General features: G+C 41.3%; 1 long non-coding RNA gene across 1 annotated transcript in view; it reads right to left on the bottom strand.

The window, feature by feature from the left end:
* Positions 1-5,422: 5,422 nt before the first annotated feature.
* Positions 5,423-15,345, bottom strand: part of LOC116093882 — a 19,361-nt gene continuing 9,438 nt past the window's right edge. Inside the window, exon 3 of the long non-coding RNA XR_004119865.1 lies at positions 5,423-5,863. This is a non-coding gene — a long non-coding RNA (uncharacterized LOC116093882). The remainder of the gene's footprint in view (positions 5,864-15,345) is intronic.

The raw sequence follows: 15,345 nt of genomic DNA, 5'->3' as shown, positions 1-15,345 counted from the left end.
TCTCTCTCTGCCTCTGTCTCTCTGCCTCTGTCTCTCTGTCTCTCTGTCTCTGTCTCTCTCTGCCTCTCTCTGTCTCTGTCTCTCTATCTCCCTGTCTCTCTGTCTCTCTCTGTCTCTCTGCCTCTGTCTCTCTCTGCCTCTATCTCTCTATCTCTCTGTCTCTGTCTCTCTGTCTCTCTCTCTGTCTCTCTGCCTCTGTCTCTCTGCTCTCTGTCTCTCTCTGCCTCTGTCTCTGTCTCTCTATCTCTCTGTCTCTGTCTCTCTCTCTGTCTCTCCGTCTCTCTCTCTGTCTCTCTCTGCCTCTGTCTCTCTGTCTCTGTCTCTCTGTCTCTGTCTCTCTCTGTCTGTCTCTGTCTCTGTCTCTCTCTCTGTCTCTCTCTCTCTGTCTGTCTCTGTCTCTCTCTCTGTCTCTGTCTCTCTGTCTGTCTCTGTCTCTGTCTCTCTCTCTCTGTCTCTCTCTCTCTCTGTCTCTCTCTGTCTGACTCTGTCTCTCTGTCTCTGTGTCTCTGTCTCTCTCTCTGTCTGTCTCTGTCTCTGTCTCTGTCTCTGTCTCTGTCTCTCTCTCTCTCTCTCTCTCTCTCTCTCTCTCTCTCTCTCTCTCCCTGGCCATGTAGAGAGTGGATTTGCTGCTCTTACCGTGATATGTTGTTTTCATCACTGGTTTCATCATAGAATCATGTGATCATGAACTACATCCTTCAAAACTGGGAGCGAAGGTCAGTTCTTTTAGTGAATTCCCTACCTTTTGTGCTACCCAAGTATCACACATAGAGCCGCATACCTCATGCAAGCAGCACAATCCTCCTACCAACTCATTCCCTCACATCCCACGCCTTATTTTTATCCTTAGAAATTCTGACTGGCATAAGATGAAATCTCAAAGTAGCTTCAGTTGCCATTTTCCTGATGGCTAAGGATGTTGAACATTTAAAAAAATTATTTCCTTCACTATATCTACAAGGACACTTGATATACTCTGTTCGCAGCAGCTTTATTCATAATAGCCAGAAACTGGTTACCTATATTCCCCTCAATTGAAGAATGGATGAAGAGAATGTGGTGCATCTACACAATGAAATACTAATCAGGTATTAAAAACAAGAACATCATGAAAATTGTAGAAAATGTCATCCTGAGTGAGACAATCCAGACCCAGAAAGGTACATACAATACGGACATTATATATAATAAGTGGACATTAGGTATAAAGTACAGGATAACCATACTACAACCAACATACCCAAAGACACTAAGTAGTAAGAAGGACCCAAAGGAGGATGTGTGACTCTCAGAAGAAAACAGTTAATGAAGGTGGATGGAGAGAGGGAACTGGGTGGGAGAAGGGGTGAGGAAAGGAATGAGAATAGTCATCAAGTGTGGTGAGGGGGCCTGTAGAGGGCTGGGAGAGAGAATAGAAATTGGTGGGGGCCATCTTTGACACTAGCTGCAGACCTAGGATTGGGAAGGCTATGGGGAGTCTCTAGGGGTGGCCCCAGCTGCTGAGACTCCTACCAGCCGGAAATAAAGAGACTGACGTGGCCACCTCCTGTATCCAGGCACCAGGCAGAACTTCCAGTGGAGGGAGGGTGATATCAACCCATCCACAAAACCTTCAACCCAAAATGTGTCCTGCTTACAAAGATGTGCGGGGATAAAGACAGAGCATAGATTGAAGGAAAGGCCAACCAGTGAAATAGCCAACCCCTGACATTATTAATAATACTCTGCTATGCTTGCAGAGAGGAACCTAGCATAACTGTCTCCTGAGAGGCTTCATCCAGGAGCGGATGGAAACTGATGCAAACACCCTCAGCCAAACATCAGGTGATACTCGGAAGTCTTAGGGATGAGTCGGGGGTAGAACTGAGTGAATGAGAGGGGTCAAGGACACCACAAGAAGACTTACAAAGACTTACTCTCCTAAGTAGGGAGAGTAATGAGGGATGAAGGATTTGTAAGGGAGGGCCTGGGAGGAGAGTGGGATGGTGGGGTTGCAATAGGGATGCAAGGTGAATAAATTAAGTAAGTAAGTAAAAAAATAAAAATTACCCAGCCATTTGTATTTCTTACCATAGACCTTGCTCACAGATCCAGGTCTTTGTCCCCCAGATACTCTAGGGTTCAGTGTATATGCCACCATGTCTGGTACACGCCCCAGTTTAATTGGGTTGTCTTCTTAGTGTTCAGGTTGGTTGTTGTTTTAGCTCTTTTTATATTCTGGCTCTTAGGCCCTGTCAAATGTATAGATGGTAAAGACTTTCTTTTTTTCCATTTAGCAGTCTGTCCTTAAAGTAGTAGTCTTTTATTTCTTTTTTTTCTTTTCTTGGGTTTTTGAGACAGGGTTTCTCTGTGTAGCCTTGGCTGTCGTGAAACTCACTCTGTAGACCAGGCTGGGTTCCAACTCAGAAATCCACCTGCCTCTACCTCCCAAGTGCTAGGATTAAAGGTGTGTGCCACCACTGCCTGGCAAGTAGTAGTTTTTTAAATGCTAGTGTTATTTGCAGTACAGAAGTGTTTTAACTTCAGGAGATCCCATTTGTCAATTGTTGCTTCTAATAGCTGTATAAGTTGGGTCCTGTTCCCAAAGCCTTCCCTGGCCTACGAGATGAAGTATGTCTCCTGCTTTCACTTCTAAAATAGGCTCTAAGGTTTTATGGTGAGGTCCATGACCCATTTGAAGTAGAATTTTGCGCAGGGTAGAAACCAAAGATCAGTGTTTCTTCTACTATATGTGTTTCCATCCGTTTGACTTCCAGCACCATTTGCAGGAGATGCTATCTTTTCTCCAGTGCATATTTTTGGCTTGCCAAAAGCAGATGGGTGGGTTCTTATTATGAGACCTCAGTTCTATCACATAAATCAATGCGACTCCATCCAAGAGCATGCTGGCTTCATCACTACACCTCTGCAATGAAACTTGAAATCAGGGATGATGATGCCTCTCAGTAGTGTTTTTATTGTTCAGGACAGCTTTGGCTACCCTTAGTCTTTGTGTTTCTATACAAATTATTATTTTTTGTACAGATAAGTATTTTTTGTGAAAATGAGTTTGAATTTTGATGGGGATTGCATTGATACTGTAGACTGCTTTTGGTAGGGTAGACAGTTTCCTAATCTTGATCCTACCTGTCCATGATTATAGTCTGTCTTTTCATCTTCTGGTGTCTTCAATTTCTTTCTTCAGTGTCTTAAAAGGTTTCTGTTTGTTCAAGTCTTTCACTTCTTTAAATTTGCTACAGATATTTCTTCAGCCATTTTTAATCAAATTGGTTTTCTGATTTCTTTCTTGGTATGTTTGTTTTTGGCATATGGGAAGGCTTCTGAATCTTTTAACATTAACTTTGTATTCTACAAAATACGAAGTATATAAGCATTTTCTGGTGTAGTCTTTATGGTCTTTTATGTATAACATTGTATCATTTTCAAGTAAAGACACTTAGACTTCTTCCTTTCCTGTTTGTGTTCCCTTCCTCTCTGTCTCTTGTCTTATTTTTCTGGTTAAGACTATAAGCACTATGTTAAACAGAAATGGAGAGAATAAATATTCTTGCCTTGTTCCTGACTCAGCAGAAATGCTGCGTTTTCCTCTATTTAGCATGTTGGCTGTGGGCTTGCTTTATATTGCCTTTATTATGTTGAGATATGTTGCCGATATCCCTATTCTCCAGGACTTTTATCATGAAGGGATGTTGCATTAGGAGAAAGTTGACTGAGATAGACCCCATAATCCTCCTTGCAGATTGAGCTGCATTCCAGACTCATCCTTGCTGTAATCACCCCTCTGCTCCAGGCCTTGGTCTCTGTCTCCCAACCTCTGAATTGTCTACAGCAGGTACCGTGCTCCTTTGACTCAAGCGGGTGCACCATCAGATGGTTCCCAGCAGTCAGACAGGATGAGAAGTTATTGGCAACTGGTGGCTGCTGGAGGAGGGGTTGTAGCCCCTGTAGGGCTCCAATAGGTGGATCCGTGAACATCCATGCACACACAAGCATCACTAAGTATGCTCAGTGGGTTTAAAAAGAAGGAGAGCCATGAAGTTGGGAGAAAAACAAGGAGTAGAGGGTAAGGCAGATTTCATCAAAACACTGTGCATGCATGAGATTCTCAAACAACTAAAAACATATGTAGACAAGAAAGAAACAAAAAAGCCAGCTATATGCATAGATAATACAGAATTGAGAGACCGCAGCAAGAAGGCACGTGGAACAGCAAATCGACAAAGGGAACGCTCTTATTCTTAGCAATTGTAGCACTCTATAGTCTATGTTCTCAAAGACAGAGACCCACAGAATGTAGGAAAAGCATAGACCAAGTATGGCTGTCTACAGGATTCATTTTATATCAAAGGACAAAAATCTATGAAAAAAGGAAAGTGTAAAAACAAACATGGTCCGTGCAAATTGTAACCAAAAGAGAAGGGGTGTCTGTACACTGAGACCAAACAGATTTTAAATTGCTGTTGGGAAGCTACATATCTGCAGCAGTCTAAACCTGGAAGGAAATAGCCTCTTTATCAAAGGAGCTCAGTTAAATTTATGAGATGAAAAACAAAGAAAACTAGACCCGTGCCAGAGCCGCGGGGGTTTTGCTCATCTTTGAATGGGTGGCTGAACTCCAGGAGCAGTGAAATCATTTGCAGGCCTGAGCCAGGGGCCCCCAGGTTGTGCTTCCTATTTCCTGACTCTTAGTAGCAAATGGCTGGAGGACAACAGACACCAAGTCCAAGCTGCGAAGGTCTGGGCCTGAGAGGGGAAAGTGACAGCTGAAAAGTCCTCGAGAGGCTGGAGAGATGGCTCAGCAGCTCAGAGCTCTGCTCTTCCACAGGGCTCAGGCTTGATTCCCAGCATCCACTGGACAGTTTACAACCATCTTTAACTCCAGCCCCAGAGTACCTGGCACCCTTTTCCGGCCTCTGCAGGTACTGCATGCACATGGTACACAGACACACAAGCAGCAACACACCCATACATGTAAAATAACACATAAAAGGTTTCTAAAAAGTCTTGTAGGAGAATGATAGATTGCATCTCAGCAAGAGTCAACTGAGTGGATTCCATGAACTCTCCTATTAGACCAGGGGACACTTAGCCCAAGATTAAGCGACCAGACTCATTGATCTTCTTCAGTATGCCCAGACAGCATCAATGGTTTCATAACAAATTCCTAATTGATTCTAGATATTTTGCACTAGTAAAAGTGATAGGGTTTCATTTATTTATTTTAAATTTTATCTCTATTTTATGCTGATTTTATCCCTGTGCAATAAGGCAATAAGTTTAGTTTCTTCAGTTTCTTATGGGTTACTGTTTTCTTCTCTGAAACCTCCTCTTCTGGCTTTGGGACAATTTGGTGTTTTTTTTTTTTTTTTTTTTTTTTTTTTTTTTTTTTTTAGTGAAGATCACCTCAATGTGACAGGGGGACTTCATGTGTGGTCTAATCTGGTCATGAGCTTTGTTGTTCATGGGTGCATCATAGGGACTTTGTTCACTAGATATGTTCAATGCCAGCGAATCTATATTTAAACCCTTAACTTCAGGATTACTCTCTGCATTTTAAAGCACGTGCTGTTCATTTTGGGCCACTGGCTCTTTGTCCAGCCCCACCATTTGGCCTGGACGCACCCGCAGACTCCTCCATTATAATGCCAGAAAGGCACACATGGCTTCTTGAAAGTCCCATGCTTCAGGATATGCACACCCTTAGTGGCCTGGGACGTTTTCATGGGTGTTCTTAAAGTGAACACAAAAACTTGAACCTCTTGATTTACATGACGTGGGAGGGGTTTCTGAGTCAATGGAGTAGCAAACCATCTTCACAGGTCACCTCAGGTCCTCCTGGGAAGAAGGCAGAAGTAGTATGGTTCTAAAAGAAAGCGCAAAGAAGCACAAAAGTGACAGTTGGTTGCTTATATTGGCAATAGCTTTTTCTTTTTTAAATCAGTGTATAAGGGTACAAAATAATGGATTTTGATTAAGGCACTTTCTAGCATACATATCAAGTGCTTCTATTGTACTCACAGTTCATAATCCTCTCGTCCCACTGAGCATTGCTATTCCAGCCTCCCTCTTCCACTTCCATGTGTTCTGTGTGTTTGTGTTTTCTAATTGAGATTCCACACGAGAGAGAAAATGTGCTATTTATTTTTCTGTGTCTGGCTTGTTTTGCTTAACAGGACAACCTCCAGCTCTACCCATTTTCCTGAGGAGGACATAATATCATCCTCCTTTATGTGTATGTACTTTTTTTTTAATCCATTTACCTACCAAGGCTCACTTGCCTGGTTCCATAATTTGGCTACTATGTATAGTGCTGCAGTAAACCTACCACTGTTAGCTACCACTATTACACACTGTCTTAGAGTCCTTTGGACGCACACCCGGGAATGTTATGGTTATTGAGTCATTTGGTACTTAGTACAGCTATTTTTATTCTTTGAGCAACCTCTATTCCGATTTTCCACAGTGGCTACACAGTTTACAATTCCCACCAACTGTATAGAAGGCAATCTTCCCCCTGTAACCTCACCAGAATTTGTTCTTTTCTTGGTGCAGCCATTCTGGCTGGGGTAAGAGGGAAACTCAAATCTTGGATAAGGATGTTGAATGCTTCTTCAAACATCTATTTTTATTTGTATTTCTCTTTCAAGAACTGTGCCTACTTGATTTATTAATCCAGTTACTAATTGATCAATTTGGGATATTGGTATTTGGGGTACTTTAAATGTTCTAGATACTAATTTCTTGATTCAGGTGTGTTTGGCAAAACTTTTTCTCATTCTGCAGGCTGAGTCTTCATTTGGCCAATTATGTCCTTTGCTATTCAGAAGTTTCTAGTTTGACATTTATCTGCCAACACTTGCTCTTATTTCCTGAGTTACTGCAGCCCCATTCACAAAGCCACAGCCTATGCTGAGAATGTGAAGCACCCCCCACTTCCCCATTAGCAATCTCAACATTTCAGGACTTGCATTAACCTTGAACCATTTTGAATCTACGTTAGCACAGGGTGAGATATGGAAGCTTGCGTTTAGTATTCTACATGCAAATACTTTTAAAATATTTTTTATTTTATGTGCATTGGTGTTTTGCCTGCATGCATATCTGTGTGGTGGTGTTAGATCTTGGAGTTACAGACAGTTGTGAGCTGCCACGTTGGGGTTGGAAATTGAGCCCAAATCTCATGGAAGAGGAGTACGTGTTCTTAACCACTGCACCATCTTTTCAGCCCCACAAACACTTTTTAAAGCAACATTTGTTGTAGCGATTGTCTTTTCTCCAATATAACATCTTTGCCTCTTTTGTCAAAAATCAGAGAGCTGTAGCTGGGAGCTCCTTTCTGAGCATTCAGTACTGTTCTGTTCTGTTCTGTTCATACACTTGTCCGGTTTTGTGCCAGGAGCACACTGTTTCATTCCTATAGCTTTGCAGTATAATTTGAAACTGGCACTGTTAGACCCCTTACACTGCCTTTTCTGTTTAAGATTGCCTTGGCAACTTTTGGGACTTTTTTGCTTCCATAAAGATTCCTAAGTGTTTTTTTCTCTAGTTGTGTAAAAATGTCTTTGATATTTGGGGTGGTTCAAATATGCTTGGCCCAGGAAGTGGCACTATTTGGAGGTGTAGCCTTGTTGGAGGAAGTGTGTCACTATGGGGGTGGGCTTTGAGGACCTCCTCCTAGCTACCTGGAAGACAGTATCTTCTACTACTATTACTTCTCCTACTACTTCTATGGCTTGGATGCCATGAATGCTGTCTTTACCCTGCTTGTCTTCAGTCCACTTCAGGTGATCTCTATTGATGTTGGATAGAGAACGTGGAGAGGAGGGACGGGCAGAAGGAAGGCGCAACGGGACACTGAGGAATACATCTTGCCACTTACAGCAGTAACTGCTAGTTTGTCCACAACCCACTGCCACCAGAGACCACATCAGTACCACAGCCAATGCAGCAGAAACAAATGCTGAGAAAGGCCTGTCCACTACACTTCAAATCTCTCCCAGGAATGTCTTATCTTTCATCTATTAATACTGCCTTATGCCAGGGATGTTCGTTGTGAACTGCATGCAGATAAGATATCAAGTCTTTAACACTTTGAATGAGATTTAGTTTTCATAAGTCTTTATAGCTACTGGCTTCATTTACCTTTCAAAGAAAAACAAATGAGCTGACTGTATGCATCATTATAGCTGGGGAATTTACATTTTTTTTGGCACTAAGGTGATAGGGAAGGCAAAAATTGAGATCAACTTTTGGCATGCTACTTAGGGCAAGTTAAGCATGTACTAATGAAAAATGATTCATTCAGCGATGTTAGGCTACATCATGAATCGGTAGGAGAAAAAAAATTGGAAGGTTAATGGGTTTAGAAATATGATTCAAAAGTGAAAAATAGAAGTGATGTAAAAACTTTAATAGGCTGTAAGAAATTATTCAATTTATTATTCTATTACTATGGTCACATCATCTCTATCCAAAGAGTTGAAACTGACAAATCCTGTTAATCGGTACTTTTTAAGCAAATATAACTGAATTTTAACATTGTGTAGTTGTACGTAAATGGCACCTATATAGTGAGTTTTAACATATCACAGACTCAATGTAAATAACATCTTTACCAACAACTGACCTAAACACGCGTATTTTTAGAATCCAGCTATTAAAAAAGAAAGAAAAACTGCTGTGTACTACATATGGGAGAAAGTGGAAACTTTGGTTTGTTTCAGTGCACTTGGGAAAACCCTGGGAGAGTAGCGGAGTTGAGGAACAGGTCAGTGGCTGCATAGTGCTAGGGGCATGGAAAGGCAGCCACAGAGCCATGGGAGAGACGAATTCCTTTAAGGATGCAAATATTTTAAAAATCCATTGTGATGATACAAGCACAGATCTGTGAATATAATAAAAGCATTGGATCAAAAAACTGACTATTTTTATCATAAAAATAAACCTCTTTATCTTTCCCCTCTTTTTATCATTAAATACAGTGAAATTCAAAGTCGAGTACAATTTGACATCAGAGATCCTGAGACGGTTTGCTGCCATAATGACTTTATTAACTCTTCAGTATTAGACATTGTGTTTTCTGTAGATCAAGTCAAGATGACATGAATGTTTAGGTAACTCCAAATACAGTCACTCCAAATACAGACTTTCTGTTAGCCTGGGGAAAATGTTGATAATATAGATAAGCAAGTAAGCTATAATTCTGAAGAATTTATAGTAAGACCAATATAACACAGAGCAAAACCAAAAGCATGTCAAATTGTGTGTGAAATCCTTTAAAATGTCCGTACTGCCGATGGAATAGTGTCTACAATACTACAGGGTTAGTAAAAACTCAATTTATAAGATTGATCATTTTCATTCTTTGTTTAAAAATAGCTTACTTTTCCATTCTTAGCACATAAAAAAATAGGAAGTGTCTTTAGCAAGTGAGCTCATGAGAGAAATCTTGAAACTCCTGTCTGCAGCACCAATTTCAAGTGAAGTGACTATGTGTTCGCATGCTTGCAGCTAAGACGAAGCTGTCTACACTGCTTCGGAGGTCTTTCGCAGATTGTTTTACAGCACAGTCTGAAACATGGCCCCAGATGCATCTTGCTGAGATCTAGTGATGAAGGACAGTATTGGAATCCCCTACACAGCTCTCCAAAGAAGGACTTTGGGAGGTTCTCCTAGGGTGGGCAGCACAGCAACGCAGCTGAGTCTGGATTTCAAACTGCTTGCATATATCTATGTAATTAGATGCCTTAAAAATAAAACTTCATTTGGTGAGCAGCTTATAGTTAAACTGCTAAAGCAATACACAGATCATGTGAATTATTAGCATATAAAAATAAATATGCAAATGACTATAATACACTTTTCTAAAATAGCATCTTTAATAGGGTACCTTTCACAAAAGTTTTTATAAAGTGATATGCTTTGGAGTGTTTTATACTTTAGAAGTGCTTATAACTAGTGCTTCTTATTTTTAAATAGAAAAATGTCTTTCTAGCCACACCCGAATTCATGAGATGTGCGCATACAAAGAATGGGTACTTATAACCTGGTTTATTGTAAATTAAAAGTATCAATTAAACAAATTTTTATAAGCATATGATACTTATCAGCAGCCTCTGATGATATTGAATGCTCTGGGATACAAAGTCCGATGGTATTTTTTTTCCACTCAAGAAGTTGTAAGTCTATATGGAAACTCAACAGTCAATACAATTGGCTTCTATAAGGAATAATTAATGCAACTGCACTAAAATATAATATTCACCAAATATCATAAGGTGAGTGAATATAAAAGTAAATTTTTTAATTGAGTAGAGAATTTAAATATTTCAGAAAAATTCTATCAAGGGCGCATTTGAGAAGTGGGAGTATTTAAATATATAACTAAGGCTGTACTCCCTAGAGATTAATTGTACCCGCTGTTCTCCACTCCCTTCAAAAATCAAGCTAAGAAAATCTTTTTATTATGCTCAAAAATTATCTAGTTTAGACATTTGGACAGAGCATAGAAAGGCTTGTTTGTCTCTTTCCTTGATGTCTATACCTCAAATTGGATGATTTAAACAACCCAGAGCCAGAAACAATGAGGAGAGAGATACATTAATGACAGGTTTAATGGCTTGGCTCAGCTATCACTTCTGACCACAGCATCTGTGCATGGTCTCTCCTTGAGGCTTCATGTTCTTACAGAATGCTTCCTGGGCTCTAAGAAGGCTCCTGCTAAGAGAATGTGTTCCAAGTACTTAGAACAGTTTTGAACTGGCACAATTAATTTATTCTAGGTCCTAGACAATCCCATAGCTATTGATTTGGACTTACAGAGCTTGAAAAGTTGAATTGCTTTGCTGATAGCAAAATCCACTGACTAGTGGGTACTCTTAATTGTCCATCAAAATCTACCTTGCCATCTTGAGGAGCAGCTGTGGATAGGCCGTGACATGGCTCAGAGACACTCCTCTGCCCCATCTGTAACTAGATATGATCAAGTGACTACCTTCTCACAATGAAATGTGACTGGGAATGTCTATTTTTGAGTCTTAGCCTCAAGACATAGAATGTTATTACCCTCATGATTTTCTTCTCAGAAAGTAGGTCATGGAATTCCCTGTCCTGCTTTCAAATATGCAACTGCAAAGAATGCCGAAATGACTAGTGGAGCAACAAGGACAAGAAGACTAAAGTCCCTTATTAGCCTTTCGGGTCAGAGTCAGCCTGACCAATCCCGCTGTCCTGTGCGCTCCAATGCACAAATAGCACTAAATGGTTCATTATAATAACAAAATTCTTTAGATAGGTTACTTATGAAGAAAAGCATTTAATTCAAAAAAAAAAAATTAAGCTCACAGTTCTTGAGGCTTGAAGTCCAAATTGCTTCACGTCTGTAATGAGGGTCACTCTTTAGCTGCAGTGCCTCATGCTCGATAGTGAGGGCAGCAAAGGGTGTCAGAGTAAGTGGCCACATGTCCTCATGCCTAGTCTTGGTTGTCAGCTTGACCACAACAGGAAGAACAGAACTCCAAATAGCTGAGTACACCTATGAAGGATTTTTTTCTTATTTAAATCATTTGCAGTGAGACGACCTACCCTAAATCCAAATCTTTTGAGGTAGTGTGGCAGTTTGGATGCAAATAGCCCTGTTGGAATTCCCTGCAAATATATTTGCATGCTTAGTGTCCAGTTGGTGAAGTGTGGCCCTGTTGGAGGTGTGTTGCTGTGGCTGGGGTGGGAGGTCTCACAAGTCTACTCCAGGACCAGTGTCCCTTGATGTGCCCATGGGTCAGGATGTAGTTCTCACCCACTTCTCCAGCACGATACCTTCGCACTACTATGCTCCCTGCCTGCCGTGGTGAAACTGTAAGCAAGCCCTCAATGAAATGCGTCCTTTTCTAAGAGTTGCCTTGATTGTGATGTCTCTTCACAGCACTAGAGCAGTGACTAAGACAAGTGGGAAGATCCACCTTAAATCTCAGCCACTTCTTCTAGTGGCAGCCTAAAGAAGGGAAAAGAAGGACCTATTTGCCCTTGCTCTATCTGGCAAGTTCATTCACTCCCTAGAGCAAGAGCCGACTTCTTCAGGATTCTAAGGTACGCTGAAGGCCAGCTGAGGCCTCTAGCCTCCAGATGTAAAAATTACTGGGTTCTTGGACTTTCTGTTGGTAGACAGCCATTGCTGGACTAGCGAGGCCACAGCCTGTAAGTGAGCCAATCTAATACTCTCCTTCATATATACCATATATGTGAATAATATATATTATCTATATACATTCGCACACACACACATAGTTAGTTCTGTTTTTTCTAGAGCACGTATAATACGTATGTGAAGCCTGGAAGCAAAGGATGGTGAGTGAAGGTGGGCTTGCTTCTTTCAAAGCAACCTCGAGAGAGAGAACCAGAGGGTCACATGAGAATTGCCTTTACTCTCAGGGAGAATCTCCCGGCCAGTAGGCAGGTTCTTGAAAAGTTCCACGCAGTTCCCGGGACTGCCGCTTTAGGCAGGCTGCAGACACAGGAAGCTTTGAGAGGACATAAGACACATAGCCAGGTGCCGAGGGACTGACTGGAGGAAGTAAGCATCCCAAGGTGCTCTTTGTCCTCAGCAAAACTCTGGGGGTTTTATGCGGTCAGTAGTTTTTGTGCCTCTTCATCTGTACTGCCATTTTACAGTTGTCTTTTTGCTCTAAAGTAAGCACTGGTAAAATGGGCATGTTTTACATCAGTGCCCTGCTAGTGTTCCTTTTCATTTTGACAAATACGACTCAAGTTTTTCATGTGTTAGTAACTTCTCATGGAAAAAGCCATGGCACTTGCTGTGGTTTGAATACAGTATGGCCCCACGTAAGAAAGACTCACGTTGAAATTTGGTTCCTACTATAACAGATGATTTGGATTAAGAGGAGGACTGCTGGGTGTGGTGACACAGACTGATAACCCTAACTCCACTTTGAACACTGAAGCAGGAGGATTGAGTTTGAAGCCAGAATGGCTGCATAATAAGACCCCATCTCAATAAGTTAATACCTGAGTAGGGAGTAGAAGGGACTTGTGCCTGTCTTCGTGGGACTGGATTAATTCTCAGCTAGCCCTACAGCAGGTTATCCTAGCTGAGGGTGTGATGGATAGCTTTATGTCAACCTGACAACACACTAAAGTCATCTGAGAGGAGGGAACCTCAATTTAAAAAATACTGAAGTCTTAGTTGGGGTTTCTGCTGCAACAAAAACATCATGACCCCAAAGCAAGTTGGGAATGAGTTTAGTAAACTTACACTTCTACATTGCTTCTACAAAGGAAGTCAGGACAGGAACTCAAGCAGGGAAGGAAGCTCGAGGCAGGAACTGATGCAGAGGCCATGGAGAAGTGCTGTTTACCACCTGCTCAGCCTGCTTTCTTATGGAACCCAGGGATGGCACCACCCACAATGGGCTGAGCCCTCCACCTCTGATCACTAATTAAGAAAATGCCTTACAGCTGGACCTTAGGGACCACATTTTTCTCACATGAAGCTCCTTTCTCTCTGATGACTATAGCTTATGTCCAGTTGACATAAAACCATCCAATAGAACTTCCATTTAGATTGAACTATAAGCAAGCCTGTAGGCCATTCTTTTTTTTTTTTTTTTAGGCCATTCTCTTAAGTAGTGATTACTGGAGTATAAGGTCCAGTCCATAGTGGGTGGTGCCATCCTTGGGCTGGTGGTTTGGAGTTCTAGAAGCAGGCTGAGCAAGCCATGATAAGCCAGTAAGCAGCACCCCTCCATGGCCTCTGTATCAGATCCTGCCTCCAGATTTCTGCCTTGTTTGAGACCCTGTCCTGACTTCCCTCAATGATGGACTAGAATATGGAAATGTAAGCAGAATAAACTCTTCCCTCCTCAATTTGCTCTATGGTCACAATGCTTCATAGCAACAATAGAAACAGTGAGACAGAGGGTGTCCCTTTTATATTTTGTCTTTTCTATTCAGGAATTTTGACTTTCTGCTTTCTTTAAAGTTAAAGCGGCATGAGGTCTTCATTAGGTCCAGCCACTTGGACTTTGCAATCTCCAGAACCATAGACATAATCTGTCTCTACTTTATACCTTACCGGGTCTCAATCACTTCTTTATAGCAACAGAAAATGACTAAGACAGTATTGGGAGCTCTGGAAGCACAGAGATCTCATTTCCATTATTCACACAGAGTATTGCAGATCCAGTCACCAGAGGCAGCCCTACAGGTTTGCTATTCTTCAACTGTGGTTTGGGGGACTGCTAAAGATATGCAAGGTCCAACCCACTTTTATAACAGTATTAGGGTAGCAATTATCTTTTTCACCTGATGACATTTTTTTCAGGGGACGGGAAAGGGGATAAGAGCATTCCTTTAAAGGTTAGTTAGATGTAAACCTGTATATTCTTGTGTTTTCATGACCATTCCTTTAAAGGTTAGTTAGATGTAAGCCTGTATATTCTTGTGTTTTCATGACCATTCCTTTAAAGGTTAGTTAGATGTAAGCCTGTATATTCTTGTGTTTTCATGCTTCTTTAGGAAGCTCAGTGGTTAAGAGCACTGACTGTTCTTCTAGAAGTCCTGAGTTCAATTTCCAGCAACTACATAGTGGTCATGACCATCTGTAATGGGATCCGATGCCCTCTTCTGGTGTGTCTGAAGACAGTGACAGTGTACTCATATATATAGAATAAATACATCTAAAACAAACAAAAAAACCACCCTTCTTTATTTTTAACTTCTAAAGTAGTAAACTTCAGAAGATGTAACTCATCAGGTCTTTGATAATAAATTAAGAATACAGGACATCCTCAATGTTTATATTATTTCTAGGTGCTAAAACAAAAAGCAAAAAAGCTAAATGGCTTACCAAGACAGAAATTTTAGTTTCTCACAGTTTTGACGTCAGGAAGTCCCAGAGCATTCATTCTGCCCTCACAGCTGTGTTTCGATAGAGCTGTTTTCCAGTTGAAGACTCCTGGATTCTTAGTGTACTTTCACACTGTGCACAGGAACACAGGAGTTCTCTGGAGTCTCTTATACAAGGGCACTAATCTCGTCTGTGGAGTGCTATTGTTTGAATATGAAATACCTCCACAGGCTGACATGTTTGTACTGTTTATGGAGGTAGAGCATTATGGATATGGAAGTCGTGGGGGCTGTAAGGCTAGGGCTACTAGTGGTTGCTACCCATTTCCAAGGCAATCTTACGTCATGCCAGAGGTCCCCAGCATCATGGATGAAGCCACAGTTGCTATAAAACCATAAGCCCAAACCAGTCATTCCTTGCCAAGCACACTTTGCGTGAAGGCGGTATCTGAGGCATAAACTTCAAGGAAAGTCAGTCTCCTGCCT

The sequence above is a fragment of the Mastomys coucha genome, unplaced genomic scaffold, assembly GCF_008632895.1.
Source record: "Mastomys coucha isolate ucsf_1 unplaced genomic scaffold, UCSF_Mcou_1 pScaffold16, whole genome shotgun sequence".
NCBI classification, from domain to species: Eukaryota; Metazoa; Chordata; class Mammalia; order Rodentia; family Muridae; genus Mastomys; species Mastomys coucha.
Note: the sequence above shows the minus strand (reverse complement) of the source record. Positions and strands in the feature narration are given on the sequence as shown.